The sequence below is a fragment of the Leguminivora glycinivorella genome, chromosome 5, assembly GCF_023078275.1.
Source record: "Leguminivora glycinivorella isolate SPB_JAAS2020 chromosome 5, LegGlyc_1.1, whole genome shotgun sequence".
NCBI lineage: Eukaryota > Metazoa > Arthropoda > Insecta > Lepidoptera > Tortricidae > Leguminivora > Leguminivora glycinivorella.
This window is the reverse complement of record NC_062975.1, coordinates 26,131,233-26,149,892: the sequence shown is the minus strand read 5'-3', so window position 1 is coordinate 26,149,892 and position 18,660 is coordinate 26,131,233.

Sequence of the window (18,660 nt, the reverse complement as noted above, 5' to 3'; positions counted from 1 at the left end):
TTCGTTTTTTGTAGTTTCTGGTTCGGGCCATGCATGTTTGTCTGTCAAATAGTCCTCGACTCTGTAATAAGCCTTTAACATCAATGATTTTTTTAAGTAGTTCTTAAGAGCTGGGAGGGGTAATCTCAAAGCAGTGTCAGGTAACTTATTATAAAAATGAATGCATTGCCCAACAAATGACTTCTGTACTTTACGGACACGAAACTTCTTTATGGCAAGCTTATTTTTGTTTCTAGTGTTATAATTATGGATATCAGAATTCTTAGTGAAACAGTCTAAATTCTTAACAACATAAATTATACTATCATAAATGTATTGGGAAGCTACAGTTAAGATATTAATTTCTTTGAAGAGTTCTCTTACTGATTCACGTGTTCCTAAGTTGTAAATAGAACGAATGGCTCTCTTTTGTAATACAAAGATAGTCTGTATGTCAGCTGCTTTGCCCCAAACCAGAATACCGTATGACATTACACTGTGAAAATAACTATGATACACTAGGCGAGCTGTCTCAACATTAGTCAGTTGCCTGATTCTCCTAACGGCGTATGCGGCTGAACTTAATTTGCTTGCTAGTTTCTTTATATGAGGACTCCATTGTAGATTTTTGTCCAATGTTAAACCAAGAAACAGTGTTGTATCTACCATCTCTAAGCATTCATCATTCAAAAGTATTTTTGTATCGATTGGTTTAACATTCGGCAGAGAAAATCGAATACATTTGGTTTTCTTAGAATTAAGAAGTAAATTGTTGACAGTAAACCACTGCAGTACATCAGCTAACGTGCTATTAATTACATTGTAATCCGTAGATTTTCGGTCAACATTAAAAAGCAGTGATGTATCATCAGCAAAAAGTACTATTTCACAAAAGTTTTTCACTATACATGGCAAATCATTTATATAAACCAAAAACAGGAATGGACCTAAAATTGAGCCTTGTGGCACTCCTAATTGGACTACAGTCAGACAGACAGACAGACAGACAGACGGACAGACAGACAGACAGACAGACAGACAGACAGACAGACAGACAGACAGACAGACAGACAGACACGTCAAACTTATAACACCCCGTCGTTTTTGCGTCGGGGGTTAAAAATAGATTTAATATTTTCCTAGTTGAAATTTTTCCTTCAGTTCCTACTCCTCTATTAGCCCAATATGAAAGAAGGTTAATATCTATCTAGTTTCACATTTAACCTGTTTAAATGTGAAGACCAGACAAACTTCTCCTTATGACACTTACCCATATCGACCTTATACTTTATACAAGACAAAGTCCAGAATCTTTTTTTAGGGTTCCGTAGTCAACTAGGAACCCTTATAGTTTCGCCATGTCTGTCTGTCCGTCTGTCCGTCCGTCCGTCCGTCCGCGGATAATCTCAGTAACCGTTAGTACTAGAAAGCTGAAATTTGGTATCAATATGTATATCAATCACGCCAACAAAGTGCAAAAATATAAAATGGAAAAAAATGTTTCATTAGGGTACCCCTACATGTAAAGTGGGGGCTGATATTTTTTTTCATTCCAACCCCAACATGTGATATATTGTTGGATAGGTATTTAAAAATGCATAAGGGTTTACTAAGATCGTTTTTTGATAATATTAATATTTTCGGAAATAATCGCTCCTAAAGGAAAAAAAAGTGCGTCCCCCCCCTCTAACTTTTGAACCATATGTTTAAAAAATATGAAAAAAATCACAAAAGTAGAACTTTATAAAGACTTTCTAGGAAAATTATTTTGAACTTGATAAGTTCAGCAGTTTTTGAGAAAAATACGGAAAACTACGGAACCCTACACTGAGCGTGGCCCGACACGCTCTTGGCCGGTTTTTTTTTGTTTGATGTTAACTAACATTAGTTCACTAAACCAGTCGTAAATTGACATCAGAAAAAGTACCCAACCTATTTTGGACTGTAACTGTTTCTGCCAGTCAAATGAGAGAATTCTTCCATTGTATTGTATTTCAAAACTTCCTCTTCAGTTATGAAAGTCCCATTTGGCCTATCAAGTTTAAATTTGGAGACCTAGAGGCTACACAATAACTCGTGTAACTATTATTTTTTAAGTAACTACTCAAACACAGATCCAAGTGTCAATTCTAAACACGTGGGACAGGAACAATAGGACCATCCCACATGTTACATTGACAGGTGACACTTCCAACTTCCAGTGGCCATGTCTCGTTGGGCAACTTTTTGCAACAACGCGTGACATATTGTCAAGTGTGCCTACTGTCTGGTTATGTAATGTAACGCGCGTTTTTTGTTCTCTATTGTTTTCCATTTTCGTAATAGGTGTTTGAATTGAAAGTTTTTGGTTTTGGCTTGCTGAGTATTTTAGGTGAAGTTGGACACATTGGGGCCCTACACATCAAGGAACGAAGAGTTTTGTGTTTGGTGTGCCAGGTCCCTTCTCATTCCTCTTGATCAGCTGATCCGGGGGAAAGGTAAGGGTCTTGGACGCCGCGCAGGTATATCTTGCTATTGCAACGTTTGCAACCTACTACTAGTATAAAGTACATATATTCATGTTATCTAGGCAACTAGTTAGGTATAGTCGTTACTGAGTTGCGAAATTGCATGAATGAATTATTATGAATTAATTAATTAATTCGCCCTGTACTTTTACAGCTCACTGTGCCTAAATAGGTTGTGAATTTATCAACATGTGTGTTGAAGCAATCGGAGATTGATAAGTCACAAATTGCCAATCCAGCACAATTGCACTCTTGCACTCTTACACTGACATACTTGCCAAAGCGTGACGGATACTTTATCCACATACTAGATACTTATCTATCACTTGATAAAGTTGGAAGAATGATACGCCAGCTGCTTAACACATTCATGGCTAGTGACGTCATCTGTCATAGGCAAAGAAATAAAAGACTACGCATATGCTATCATCCTGTCCCGCCCGGTTTCGGCCTCAGCGACTGGGTATTGGCTTATTATTGAGAGCGACGGCCGTGAGCTCTCAGGTGGCTGACGTAGCCTACTCGTATTTTTGCAGTGAATGTACGACCACACTCACTGCATGTCAGCACCCCTCCGATGAAATTATAGTTGATGGCTGCAGGTGGTCGGGCCTTTATCTCGTCGCGCTTGGCGTCAAGTTCCACTCGTCTCTGTTCTTCGAAGGCTTGCACTTTTATGCTATAGCATACGTGTCCACGAAAGTGTAAAGTATAGTAGTAGTATGGTATCTTCATGTTGACTAGGCATGTAGGTTGGTAGATTGTGATGGTACATGTCGATAATATAAGAAAGAATAAACCTAGATAGAGTAGATAGAGTTAAGTTTAATCCCGCCGGTAAACGGCCGCTGAAGGCAATATCGGCGGATCGGGCACGTAAGTAGGCCATGGAAATGGCCGGCGATGCTTGTACACACATGGATACTCTTGTCGGTGACACGTGTATATTTCGTACATACTCGTGATATGTATTTTATTAAAAGTTTCAATGATTCACGGTTGGTTTCACTAAAGATATTAAGTGTGTGTCAATAAAGTCTAGAGACACAAGAGAAGTACGATAGTATAATAAAATTATTATATCTAAGCCGTGTTTTTTTTTAATTGTAGACTGATCAGCGTGATTTCCTTGGATACCAGTTCAGAGTAATTACTTAATAACTAAGTACGATGGTCGCAGTATACTGGGTGTTCGCGGCACTGATTGAATCAGAAACATGGAATTGCGCTTCAGAACTCGAGTTGCAGAGGTGTCAAGACCGCTAGGCTTAAGTAGAACTGGGCTGGACATGTCTGCCGCATGCATCCTGAACGGTGGGCCAAAATGGTTACCGAGTGGGACCCACGGAACACAGTAGAGGGTGCGGGCCGGGGCTCAGGCAGACCGAAAAAGAGATGGCGGGATGACTTGGATGCATTCTATCTACGCTGGCAGGATTAGGTACACACATGACAGGGTTGAGTGGAAGAAGCGAGGGAGGCCTTTGCCCAGCAGTGGGACACTACACCAGGCTAGAAAAAAAATTATTAATTAATATTTCAAAATCCATTAGCAACAGTAGGTAGTAAGTTCCGCTACGAGTATAATATTATTGTCTAGTACTCAGTCAACTTTTTCAATTTTTTTTTTAAACAGTCCCATACACTGTAAGCCCACTAACGCCAGTACAACGCCATCTGGCGGCGTGACGCGCGGAATAGTAATGGCGTCGGCGACAGACGTACTTTCCATCGCCGTGCAGTGTATCTCCCATGGGTGACGAGGCTTGTTTAACTTTTTTCAACTGCCAGGGTTTAGACTACGACGAACTGTTTTTGTTCGTCTTTTATAATTGGTAAAACCTTTGCGAGCATTCAATCTACTTTTCCGAAATCTGTTTAATCTAGTGTCATAGTGCCCCTAACTGTGAATGTGAAATCAACAGTATAAAGAATAAAGAATAAATAATATTATAGAATAAATTATATGTCTTTCCCATATCTAAAATGAACTGGGCTACTGGATGAAAGTGATGGACTAAGTACCGGGCTATGGTATTTATTAAAAAACCGGACTGGTAAAACTAGCAGGCGATGGGGTCATCACATCCCTACGCCAAATTATTACATTATTATTATTATAGTTACTTTTTAATTAATGCTTTTTCCTTTTTTACAGGTAAATCATCATGTATCATCGTCATGATTTAAAAGGAACACACTGTTACCTAATAATAAATGACTTATTTTGTTAACTGCTTGTTTCATATTAAAATTACTTCTTCAAGTCTTATCTGATAGACGTGTTTAAATTACCTTTTTGAAATTATAAATATTCAAATCCTTTTTTATTATCTACTATGAAAGACAAATGGATTAATTAATTTTCACAAAAGCCATAATTATGCATCCTATTACTACCATTTCATAATACTAAAATACTAAAACCGTCATTGTAAATTCACCACTTGAAACGTCGACATACATTTTTCTTATACATATACAGTGCGTAAACGTAATAAGGGCGATAAATGAAACCAGGTATATAATTCAATATTGTTATCATTAATTAACAGGTGTTTTTGAGTTACTCTTAATTTCCAGCCCATAATTAATATTTGAAAATTTTCCCAGCAGCAATGTACTGTAAAAGGGGTTGCGATGACAATCAATGAAAACTGTCAACGAGCGTTTAACGCGAGTGTGTTTGCATTACGTTGCGGGCCGAATTAATTTGTATGGATAAAAAAAATATTTCAATTTTAAGTAAAAATTATCTAATTCCATTTTTTATGTCCTATATTCATCACCGCTAAGAGGTTCGCCCGTATTAGGTTTACACCCTGTATAGGTGAAGACAAATAATTTATTTTCATTAGTTACCATTACATATTAAACTTGATAAAAATCAAAATTCCTAGTAATTTCTGCAAACGACTTCACCTTAGATCTATCGGGAAATCAGGAAACCTTGACGCATATCGACAGGTGATTTCTCTCCCGTCCGCGTTCCCATGACAGGTGTCACACCGTCGCACGCACCAAACCATCTCGCTTCCAACAGTTCCAACCGGTCACACCAACAGCGAGCAAAATCGCTAAAACTTAAGGGGCGACGAACCTCCGAACCGCGGCCAAATGTATTCAAATATATGCGCGATTAATTCAGCCTGCATAGCCAGGACGGTGTTAGTAGTGGCAGCCGGTCTCACTTTCCACCGATCGATGGGGCCGTGACCTTCCGTAGGATCCTCAATCGATACTTTTTTTGTTTTTTTTATCGATTTTTTTGGGAATCGACTGGGGCGCCGCGCGGGAGCGGTATGCTCGTCAAACTCTGGGTTTGCAAAATATGTTGTCGATAATTACGATTTTAAGGTGGTGGAGTGGTTTTCACATATTATAGGGTCAAATTATAGGCTGTTTTCAGTATTCTGCAATCATTTAAATTATTAATATTGTAGGTATTACTGAGTAAATTCTACTATGCAGGAAGCCTGCAGCAATCGTAGGTTGCACGCCTATAAAAAAAGTAAAATTTATTTAGATACTTAAGACAAAATGTATGAAACAACCATTTGCGGTTCGACCTAGCAAAAGACGCACAGTAACCTAGATTTACACGTGGTCAATTATTGCAGCCTGATATAAAATGTTTTAATTATCGTATTCCATAGAAAAAAACGTAATCTATTTCATTTGCTGCGGAAACTGATTACCTTCATAAAACACAGTAACAAACTGCATAAAATCTATACTAATATTATAAATGGGAAAGTGTGTGTGTCTGTTTGTTTGTCCGTCTTTCACGGCAAAACGGAGCGATGAATTGACTTGATTTTTTAAGTGGAGACAGTTAAAGAGATGGATAGTGACATAGGCTACTTTTTATCTCTTTCTAGGGCAAACGAAGCCGCGGGCAAAAACTAGTAATATAATAAGTTTAAAATTATTTACTCAAAATTATACCACAATGCACAATACATTTTGCAGCAAAAAATGTAAACATTTCGTAGAAAAGAACTGAAGCATCCTTTTTGAACAACATCACTTGTAGCCCGAAGCGTGGAACTTGTGAATATTTTAAATGTTGCAAGACTTTACAAGAACTTTAGGATGCCAACCTTTCTAGTTTTACTTCGAAGTGTTGTGGACTTTTGTGGCCGTGAAGAAAGTAAGTATCAGAACTAAATAGTCTTAAACCAGTAAGTACTTATAGTATTTAAGTTTAATACGAATAAAGAGCTTTATTTGACTTCTGAGCATGATAGAGTTTGAAAGCAAAATTTCGGACTATTGATTTCGTAGATTGACTACTACTACTGTTTCCCTATTCGGACCACCGCGGTGCACCACATTTCCCAGTCTGGCCTAGCCCGTAGTGAGCCTGCTAAGCCACGGTCCCGGGTTCGAATCCCGGTAAGGGCATTTATTTGTGTGATGAGCACAGATATTTGCTCCTGAGTCATGGATGTTTTCTATGTATATAAGTATGTATTTATCTATTTAAGTATGTATATCGTCACCTAGCACCCATAGTACAAGCTTTGCTTAGTTTGGGGCTAGGGTTGATATGTGTAAGGTGTTCCCCAATAAAAAAATAATTGTATGAGGCATTTTTAATCAAGAGGGTGCCTATTATCATTTAAAACGTTATTATCATATATCTTCGAAATACAATCGATCTTATCGACAACCGAGAAATGTGGTAGTAGTACCTTTTCATTCAAAACGTGACATTATTTTCTTTTTGTTTGAAAACTTCATACAAATATACCTAAGCTATTACATTTTTAATGCAACTTTGTCAGGAGTTGTCAGGAGAAATAAGAAGCTTGATGTCAGTAGGGTAAACTCGCCTAACTCGGTGAAACTACCAAAAACCGTCTTTCGGAATAGTGCTTCAAAGCTTGTGTCACCGAATTAGGCGTGTCACCGAATGAGGCGAGTTTACCCTACATTGAATCTACCCACAGTAAAATGAGTTTGATCTTGAAAAAGGTATGATAATCTTTCAAGGTCTTAAATCACTTTTGCGATCTTAATTGAATTGAACACTTTGAAAGGGTTTTGACACGACATTAGAAATCGCTCAACACAGATACGTATTATTCTTAATCTGTTATTTAGAATCAGAAATCGTGTCCCATGCAGCCATATTACGATGCGCTTATAATATGAACGTTAAAAAATTAAGATTTTGAAAAATCCCCCGACCGCGACATAGTGGACCGATTTTCATGAAACATGGCTATAAGGACACTCCCGACTACAGATTTCTGCAGGCCACAGACACACACACAAACAGACAGACAGACAGACAGACAGACAGACACACAGACAGACTGACAGACAGACAGACACACAGGTCAAACTTATCACCCCGTCGTTTTTGCGTCGGGGGTTAAAAATAAAGCTACGCCGGTACTAACCCTACTTTTCAGACTCGAGAAAATTTCAGTCCCCCCTCAGTTGGAGGAGGTCAACGTACCAGTGCTCGACAGTATACCTGGAGATACCACTTTCTTGTCATTGTCAATAAACATGACAGAAGGATGTCATCTGTTGGGTTTTTAACCCCCGACGCGAAAACGACGGGGTGTTATAAGTTTGAGGTGTCTGTCTGTCTATTTGTCTGTCTGTCAGTCTGTGTCTGTCTGTGGCATCGTAGCTCCACCGATGAACCGATTTAGATTTCGTTTTTTGTCTGAAAACTGATCTAATCGGGTGTGTTCTTAGCCATGTTTCATGAAAATCGGTCTACTATGTCGCGGTCGGGGGTTTTTTCAAAATTTTAATTTTATGGTTAGGTTATACCCGAGTTTGTACGCTAGCTGAAATGAAAATGCCTTCCACACCTTATGGTCTCATCGGAAGATCAGCGCTGGAAGTCACCAGGAACATGCTGAGATGAGACCATTTCGTTTCACTTCATTCCTCCCTATTTTTTAACCCCCGACGCAAAAACAGCGGGATGTTTGAAGTGTCTGTCTGTCAGTGGCATCATGGCTTTCAAACGGCTGAACCGATTTAGATTTAGTTCTTTTTGTTTGAAAGCTGAATTAATCGGGAGTCTTAGCCATGTTTCATAAAAATCGGTCCACTTGTCGGGGTTTTTTTTTTAATTTAAATTTTGTATTGTGCTTATGTTACGTATTTATATAATGTGTAAGGTATACTCGGGTAATTCCGAACGTCGAAAACCGTCGGAAAATTCCGAAATTCAAATGATAATTACCCGTGATTCCATAGTAATAAACCCTTTTCGGAATTTGCTGACGGTTTTCGACGTTCGGAATTACCCGAGTACACCTTACTTTGTTTTGCCTATGTTCACGAAAATCACGAATAAAAATAATCTATTCTACTAAATGTCCTCTAAAATTATCATAGCAAGTTATTTCACTTATTTCCTTTAAAACAGCTCCAAGGAATGTATCAATTCAATGGCGACTCCTACATTGTTGTATGGTAACACCATTGTTCTAAGTTTTTCTTACAAATACGTATAAGAACATATTTGTCGTATAGGAATGTTTTTCTGTGTCTATTTGAATAGATTTACAAAGTAGATACGTAATAGAGACCATCTAGAGATAATTTTCCATGATTTATGTTCCAGAGTTCAATATAATTATATAGTTACTTGCTTTTTCCGGCGGCTTCGCTCGGATTACATTCAAAAACTTCCACCTCCCATTTTAGAGGAGGGTAAGAGAAAAAAATAAGCCTGTGTCCCTCTCCATCCCTTCAACTATCTCCGTTTTGCCGTAAATGATATACAAACAGACACACATACTTTCACATTTATAACATTAAAAAGTAAGTATAGATTAGGTACATAATTATCGTCCATAGTAGCGCTTCAAAAATCTCTATATGCACCAGTGGCGGCGCGTCAAACATATTCATAGGCAAGCCGGGGCTAATTTGGCTTACATATTTCCTTTACAACTCTGCTCAAATGTCCAAAAACAGGCAAGCCGGTGGAATCAGCTTTTATAGACGCGCCGCCACTGATATGCACCTGTTTTCATAAAAGATAAAGGTACCTATAGAGAGACATAATTATATCCTGTTTTAATTTAACAATGATTATCTAAGTACTATCGAAGTAAATAATTTTGTAGCCTAGTCTGATACTTACTTTTGATTCTAACTGTAGTGCATATTTACCTACTGATACGAGTATCCAGCGAAAAACGACGCAGACAATACAATAAACTTTACCTACAGTAGTCTTAACATATCTAGGATCATGGACAGAAATGTTTGCTTTTCTTTTTATTAAAATAATGTTGTCAATCCATGAAAGTTTATATCAGAAACATTCTATTCTCTAAACCCATAACTAACACAAAACGCAAATGAAAGACCATAATTTAGAAGTTAAATTTGATAACACCAAGAAAAGCCTTCCGAACTGAACTGGCCCTAAATTTTCCCGAATCTATTTATGTATCTTACATAAAGATTTTATGAAAGTTACGATCGACAATAGAAAGCATCTCTGGAGACTTCGCAAAGGCTGTATAAAGGACCGAATTTTACAACCAAGGTTCAAAGGATTGCTTGTAAAAAAATTCACATCCCTAAGGTATTCTATACACAGATAGCACACACACATTGACAATATCTATCTGTATAGTATCGCGTTCGAAACAAAAGCGGTACAAACATTGGAGCGACCCTCTTCAAATTCAAACCTTAAACAACTAAAGTTATAGTATAAATTTGAATGGTAGTTGTAACGCTAGTAGGTCTAGTAGTGTGCGTGTGTTTGTGTGTGTGCGTGGAATGCGGTACGGTAGCCGCGGTTGAAATAATAATGTACTGTGACGTCACTTGAATATATTGATGAATTTGCGTTTGCGTATCGATGTATTTGCGAGTTACAAATGCGTTTTACACATTGTTTTCTTGATTTAATAGTTCAATAATTTTAAGACTGTGTATTTACTTGTTTAGTAAGATAGTTCCTAGATACCAAGATTGGCTAGCTTACGAGTACCTATGTTATGTTTACATTAATTATCTTTCAAATGCTCAGTTATCGTTTTTCTTCAATGTATCTATGTACAGTGGAATTAGAAATGTCTGTTTATGTTTATCTGTTAGAAAAGTCTGTTTTAATGTAATTATTAAACCTTCTATTACAAAATATGACATATTTTCTAGAAATCTAAAAATTCTACAAAAAATCTAAGCGATCGTATCAAAAATCATTTAGTACCAAATAAAATGTCTTCCAGCTATCAAACGTATCAACTTTTGTTTTCTAACTAGAATTAATACATCCAACAAATCCCCTCATTATCAACGCAAAACAAAACGGACACCTCCGACACGTAGAGGCCCATGTCTCACCTGCATTCTTAGAACATACTGCCTTTTGCATACTAACGTATATCCTACAAAGCAAAAACTGCAAAGCATTAAAATTATAATAAGTAACTGCCATTTTGGATCTTAATATGTTTGAAAAACGTTCATATTCGAATTGATTTGTAATACAAGTTGATACTCATTTGTTTCAACGTCACCGATCCATCGGGCCAGCAATACACACTACGTACGCACTTCAACTAGTTTTCAAAACGTCCTAAGCGCCATACAAGGTTATATAGATTTCAAACATTTTCGAATAGGTGTAAGTACACGGGGTCTCATCGAGCGTAAGTGCACGCACACATAGATGGAAGTACGTGCCGTCGCCCTGGCAACGGCGCGCTTGCGCGGCACCGCCTACCTCCCCCCGCCCGCAAGCCCCCGCCGCGCTGTATGGAGTAAATCTATTCCATATGATTGGTCATCGAACGAACGCTAGCTGGTTCCATATCTATCGCTTGTTTTCCTTATGTGGATGTAATTTGGTGAGTTGTACGTTATATAGGAAAATGGATATTTTGAGTATCGGAAGTCAGTGGTCTTATTGGGAAGATTAATGGGAATTAAAATAGATTTTCTTTCAGAAATGAAAATTCATAACAAGAATCTTATTTGAAATCACTGTTCTAATAAGTCTTTATATCACGCTAATTACTTGCGTTGCGCTGTTGATAGTGTCATAAAGACAATTTAGTAAATAGTTAGGTAGGTATTTATATAATATATGTATATCAATCAATCAATCAATCATTTATTGATAACAGGAGTTACACGTCATTTTAACATTTTTTGCTTACTTAATTTAACATGCATAATAAACAAGACCAACATAAATAATAATAAGGAAATCAATAAAGAAAATACATAAATAATAATAAGGAAATCAACATAGAAACATAATTACGTAGAAAAAGTTTCTATTGCATACACCATACACCTAATCATTATTTACGTTACACTTGATTAGTCAAAATGTAGAATAAAATACAAATAAAAAAGTTTATATAAAATGTACGCAATTTTTCCTCAGTCACCCGTTGACCACGAATGCTGTAAAGTGTTCGAAACGTCGGGATGTATTTTAAATTCATTATACGCGATTTAATCCGTTTCCATAGTTTTATTTCATGAGTAACTATCGCGGTAGCCGAAGACAATATTATATAAATAATGACTTAATTACTTAAATATTCAATTTATGTTACATTATAAGTACTTACTTTGTAGGTATATTTTTTTTGTTAAAGTTTTTAAAATAAAGCAATGCAGCTCCTCTATCTTTAAAGATTTTTCTCAAATAAAAGTGCGTATTTTGTTATATACATATAATTATAAAACAACTTTTTCCATAAAAATGCTTTTACAATACCTACTTAAAAATAGAAACAAACCAGAGAAGCGACACACTGTAAGAAACGACGCAGGTTCGAGTCTCGGGCTTTTGAATAATTCATGAAACGACGCGAGTTTCAAGGGCCGGGGAAATCGATGCGATGTAGGACGCCGCGATTACCGCGCTAAAAATGACTTTGTCAAACAATTCACGTCATATTTATGACATATTTTAGTTCAAATATTATTTGGAGAAAAATTTAGAGGCTTTAAAAATCGATGCGATGTGTGACGGCGCAATCACCGCGCTAAAAATTACTTTTTCAAAGAATTCACGTCATATTTATGACATATTTTAGTACAATTATAATTTCAGAAATAATTTCAGGGACTTAAGAAATCGATACGACGTAGAACGCCTGTATTGCCGCGCTAAAAACGGCTTCGTCGAAGAATTCACGTCATGTTTATGGCATATTTTATTTTAGTATAACTAATTATTATTTGAGTAATGCTGTCAAGAGTCCAAGTTCCGCGTAACTACAACTTAGTTAGAAAATTGGCGTCATATTAATGCTAGATTTTACTGCAATTACTATTTGAGGAATCATGTCAGGGGCTAAAGAAATTGATGAGATGTAAGGACTGCACAATTACCGCGCTGACAACGACAGTCAAAACATTCACGTCATTTTGTAGCATATACATTTATATTTTTACTACCTCTTTTCATTTTGAAATACAGACAAATCTCGTTATGTCTCCTAGTTCATTACAGAACGCAAAATACAGGTACACTTAAAAAAGTATTAGATAGGTAAAAAACGGCACCTATTTAGTTACAAAGTTTTGAAATTTTTGGAAGTAAAGGTTAGCAACGATATAACATTAATTAAACAAATTATTCAAGTTAAAAGAATACATTTCTGTATAAAGCACGATTTTGTTAGTATACCTGGTCGGTATTCGTCTCAAAATTAATCACAGATGAATACCTATTTATTTAGCTACGTATTAGCTCAACAGCACAATAACATTACACTAAACTATTCCAAACAAAACACCACGAAAACACTAAAACAAATACAGAAACAGATACATTTAAAAACCACTATCACAATGTTTACTATGCAAAAACGGAACGGGTATATTCGCCGATAAGCGAACATGGTAATGGACTTCTAACACACCAGCCAGAGGGAGGCAGAAAATCGAGACAGTTATAGGTGCGCGTACCTTACTCGTACAAAGATAATTTTACAAATATATTCAAGATATTTAAATTTACAAGTAAGTTTGTAGTAATGTTTGTATACGGATCTAAAAATATTAATTGGTAAATAGACGGGAATAAATTCGTTTTAGTTTTAATTTAGACTGAAAAATAATTAGGTGCAAAATGCAAAATCAAAACCTAATCGACAGAAGCCGAAGACTGATTTATAAGTTACATTACATTATAATATATTATCATAAATTATAACGTAATAAAATCATTATGGCTTTTAGAGACGTTTATAAATACAATGTTTCCGTTCAGACACTAACAATCCCTCACAAATTATTTACAAGCAAAACGTAGCAAGTTTTCATTCATTCACTACTGAATAATTATTCAAATCAAGAGCACTCGTTCACCGTTCTAAAATAAACACCAAACGAAATGCTAACTCTGGGAGCCAAAATAACAAACTTTTCGCGACCCGTGGCGCCATCTAGCGGCGAGTAGCGGAACTGAAAAGTGGGTATGGTTCGTTTCTGAGTCGCGTGTTTGTTTTAGTTGAATAATTTAATGCAAATAGAGTTTGTTGGTGAGAATATTAATATTTAAGTTAGTAATATTTCCGTTTCCAATGGCGATGTATGCAGACGACCTTGCCTTATTAATATATTATACGGAGCACGAGTAGTATTAATTATACATGAGATCGTTCGCGGTTTTGACGCCGGCGTCTGTGTAAGTGTGTACATACCATTATGATGTCTGTCAAATTACTGTACGTAAGTAATGAGAAGTTATAAACGTTTTGTTAATGCTTTAGTCATTATTTATGTACAAGTGTGTGAAGAATCGATTAATAATTTAGTTAAGATATGTAAACTCATTTTAACTGAAAAAAAAGTTATTATTAATTAATTCAGCTGATTACAAATCTAGTGCGTTTTTATAACATTGTACGTGCAATATAAAAATATACTCCATGAAATATTTCAAAATACTGTTTTTTTTAAGCATAGGTACACATTTTGAAATCAATCTTATTATTTAATTTTTTTTTTAAGAATATTATCAATAAATGAACAGAGACACCCCAGTGGTCGGGTAGTATAGGGGTAATGACGTTAGCCGCGTACGCTGAAGCCTGGATTCGATTTCCGACGCGGCCACAGGTCATATTTAGTAGCGTTATACTTTAGTTAAAATTTCATTATAGTATCATCAATTGTCATTTCAATTCAATTTTAAATCTTTTGTAAACCATGACATATATATAAAAGTGTCCCTGTGACCTTTTTGCTGAATAAAAGATTTGCAATATTTTTGTTTTTCTTGCGTGTATGATATCTATTACAATATTTACAATTTTATACCTTATACGGAGCTATGTCTTTGTACCAGTCAATCGAGTCGCAAGTATATGCCTCCATTATTTCACATGGGCTATTGTCCTGTTATTTGGAGCCGCGGGGCGCGACGGTTATCTCTTCATTTCACGCTCGCTGATGATGGAACAGGGGCAAGGGAAAGGGATATGACCATTTATACTAAATTGACCTTGTAGTTCTTGGATATTTATATAAAATAAGTTCAGAATCAGAAATCATGAATAGATTCTCAGATTTCTGCTAATGCGTTTTTTGGACAGCTGTTGTTAGCTATGTTTATGTTCCTTGTGTTTTTGCACTTCTTTTTGTATTTCTGTTGATACTCCAATAAAATAAAATAAGAAGGAAGCGTAGCGGCCAGTGAAGACAAAAAAATAAGTTTTCTCAAAATAATTTGACACAGATTTGAAAGTATTTAGTGTAAAAACCCTGAAAATAAACGATTAATATTTTATTATTTCAGAAAACAATAGAAAATCATACTTACAGTCATGACTATAAGATGATAATTATTAATATTACCTAATCATTTTAACGGATAGTATTAAATATTTGCAAACACGTACTTAATAAAAAGAGATGTTTTAAAAATGATGATATTATTACTGAATTATACTCCTAGATCTTTTTCAATTCCTTCTTCATCCTTTAGTCAACATCTTTTTTTCACCACTTTACCCATCCCACCATTTTGAGCAGAATAGTTTAATGTTGTCCCGCCACCATCTCCTTTTCGGTCTGCCTGGACGTCACCTATGGTATTCTGTGAGTTTTGGCAGATCTTTTTCCACTTTTAAGTCTCAAAATTCAGTTCTCAACTTCTCAGGCGAAAAACTGACTCACAGACAAATACACTTGAATCTCTACACGATTGCGGTCCATCACAATATTTGTACGCCGAATACGCATGTACAATGTTTGTTCATTTCATGCATGGGCCCACACACAAATTGACATACATGCAGCGACATAATTACACCGTCAGACATACCGCTCATTTGCTATATACAATGACGGCAGCCGAGCGAAATGATTACAGTTTTTAATATAAGCCCCGTAATTGAGGGATTTGTTTTAGCGAAAACTAATGTTTTCCGTGCGAAATAGGCGGTATTATCACGAATCACTTTCATTGTTATTTTGTATATTTTCAAAACTTTAACTCAAAACTATATTTATTCATGTAGGCCTAATTACAAGATGTTATCAAAGACATATATAACTCCGTATAGACAGATAAAGTCTAAGAAAAAAACGTACCTCAGTACCATACAGAAAAAGGTACGGTGGCCTAGATGGCATTACACCTTTGGGGTACGCTCCGCTAGATGGCGCTAATATTAATATTTGACATTTTAACACATATCAAGCTAATATGGGCCAAATTGTCAAAACTGAGGTTCAAAACTTTTAAGTCTGTGTCAAGAGATGGCAGTCTATGCACTGTGATTAGGTACACATTTTACTTTGACAGTAACTCTCTACAATACTCGATCCTCTTTGCTGTTATGAATAAGTTCATTACACATATATGTATTATGATCTTATATCAACTTAAAGGCGTGCTTTGAAAAACCGTCACCACAGTGACCTATTTTCACAATTAACAATTGTCGTCCGACGGTGACCCTTCGCCGTTCATTGCCTGTTCAACAAGGAAACATAGACGCCGAGTAACAATGTTACTTATCAACCCAGAAATAGGCACAGAACTGTCAGTGTCAATGTCACTGAGGTGAAATTGCCTACAGTTAGTGAAATACACACAATCACGCCTGATTCCCAGAGGGGTAGGCAGAGATCACGGATTTCCATTGACTAAGATCATGCCAACCACTTTCGCTTCACACATTTTCATAACGTTTCTCATACACGCTCGTCGGTTTCGAGTACTTCTGACCAGGCCTTTTTGCAATATTTCCCTGATTTGAACAAGAAAAGTTCGCCTAGGTCTTCCACTTCCAACTGACCCTTCCACTCTTTTTTCATATACTTTCTTCGTTACTCTCCTCTCATCCATCCTCTCTACATGCCCGAACCACCTTAACATACCCATCTCAATCTTTGTCACCACATCTACATCCACTCCACACTTCTCTCGTATCACGCTATTTTTGATCCTATCACTCAACTTCACACCAGCCATGCTTCTTAACGCTCTCATTTCCAAACCCCATTAATTTAGTGAAATAATCTATTTTATACGTATCATAGGCCACGAACAACAGTATTACCGATGCATTGCCTTCAAGGTGCAATAATTAACATCAACTACGACGACAATTGTATTAGTCGTAAGTATTTTTACTTTACCAAACATAATGTACATAAACCTTTTATTGTTTGTAACATTTTTCATGTGTTTTTGAATAAAGTTTTTCTATGTCTATGTCTAACATTGTCCGGAATTCATTTCACCTCGTATCAATTCTTTATCGTCCAACGATCCGCAAACAAATGAACCACGATTTTACAAAAATCGCCCACCCGAGGAGTCAACAGATTCCCGATAAAACGAGTGGCCACCATTTTGGTCCACTTGCCTAGCACATGTCCCAACCAACGCCATTTTAGTTTAATTATCTAAATAATTTCACCTACGAGTAAATGTATCTAAACGGAACGCCTAAACTCCCACCATTGCACCCCGTGACCCATTGGTAGATCACCCTACATTTGGTCACCGACCGAACATCCTGTCCTATCCAAAATGGGGTGATTTGAGCCTTTACCATTTATTTGTTTATTTATTTATAAGCCAGGTACTTAACGCAACATAACAGTAAAACCGAGGTAATGCGAAACAAAAAAAAAACAACATACAAATTGCAAAACAAAAAAAAAACATTCGATTAGAAATTATGTCAAATCGATTTTGACGTTTTAAACACATTAAATTTCTCGATACTGGAAAGGTCACGGAAAATGTTCATACATACATATAATCACGCCTGTATCCCGTAAGGGGTAGGCAGAGCACATGAACTACTCAAGTTTCAGTGCCACTCTTGGCAAAAAGGGGTTGAAAGAAATCGAATTTTATATTTATAACGTCGGAAACTCATGGTAGGGGTTTGACGTCATTATGTTTTAAATATCGTCACTCGCCGTGACGACAATGGCGTGACGTTACACGATAATATATGTTAATGATTACGTTAAATTACGCATTGGGCCGTACGGAGGAGCGCGAAGAAAATCTTAATAAGGTATCGAAATATACTTTTCATCACACTCGATCGTAAACAGTGTTATTATATTCCTGCATACTGATACGGGCTCATTAGCTATATTACCGCCCTAGGGCGGTAAAGTGTATACCTGGGTGGGGCCTTCCACGACCTGTCAAAAATTACAGGATGGCGGACGAATGTTCGGAATGTCAGCGTAGGTATTTCAATAATTTAGTTTTGATGAAAAACATTGTGTATATCACGGGCGGCTGAAGGATTACAAACTCGAGTCATTAAAGCCCTCCGCCTACGGCGTCGGTACTTTCCGCCGTTAATACACAATGTACTGTATTAAATTCAAAATTCTTTTTTTAAACTACTTCAGTTGGGTCAAACACATTTCAGAATTAAATAATTGAAATTACTGTACGGTGAGGTTCAAGATTTGGTTTTTGTTCCTTTTACGCAGAAAATATTCTAAAAAAATACTAAACGCGAATTTCACAGTTCACCCAATTTGGTTTACACTTTACAGTTGAATTTTTTATAGTTAACACAACGAGGTATCTAGGCATATATCAAATGATTAGTACCTATATACTAAGTGGTTATATTTTACAATTTAGATTCTTCTACTTTGTGTAAAAATTATCATAATCAGGCAACGCCTTTACACCTCGGCCACGATTTATTTA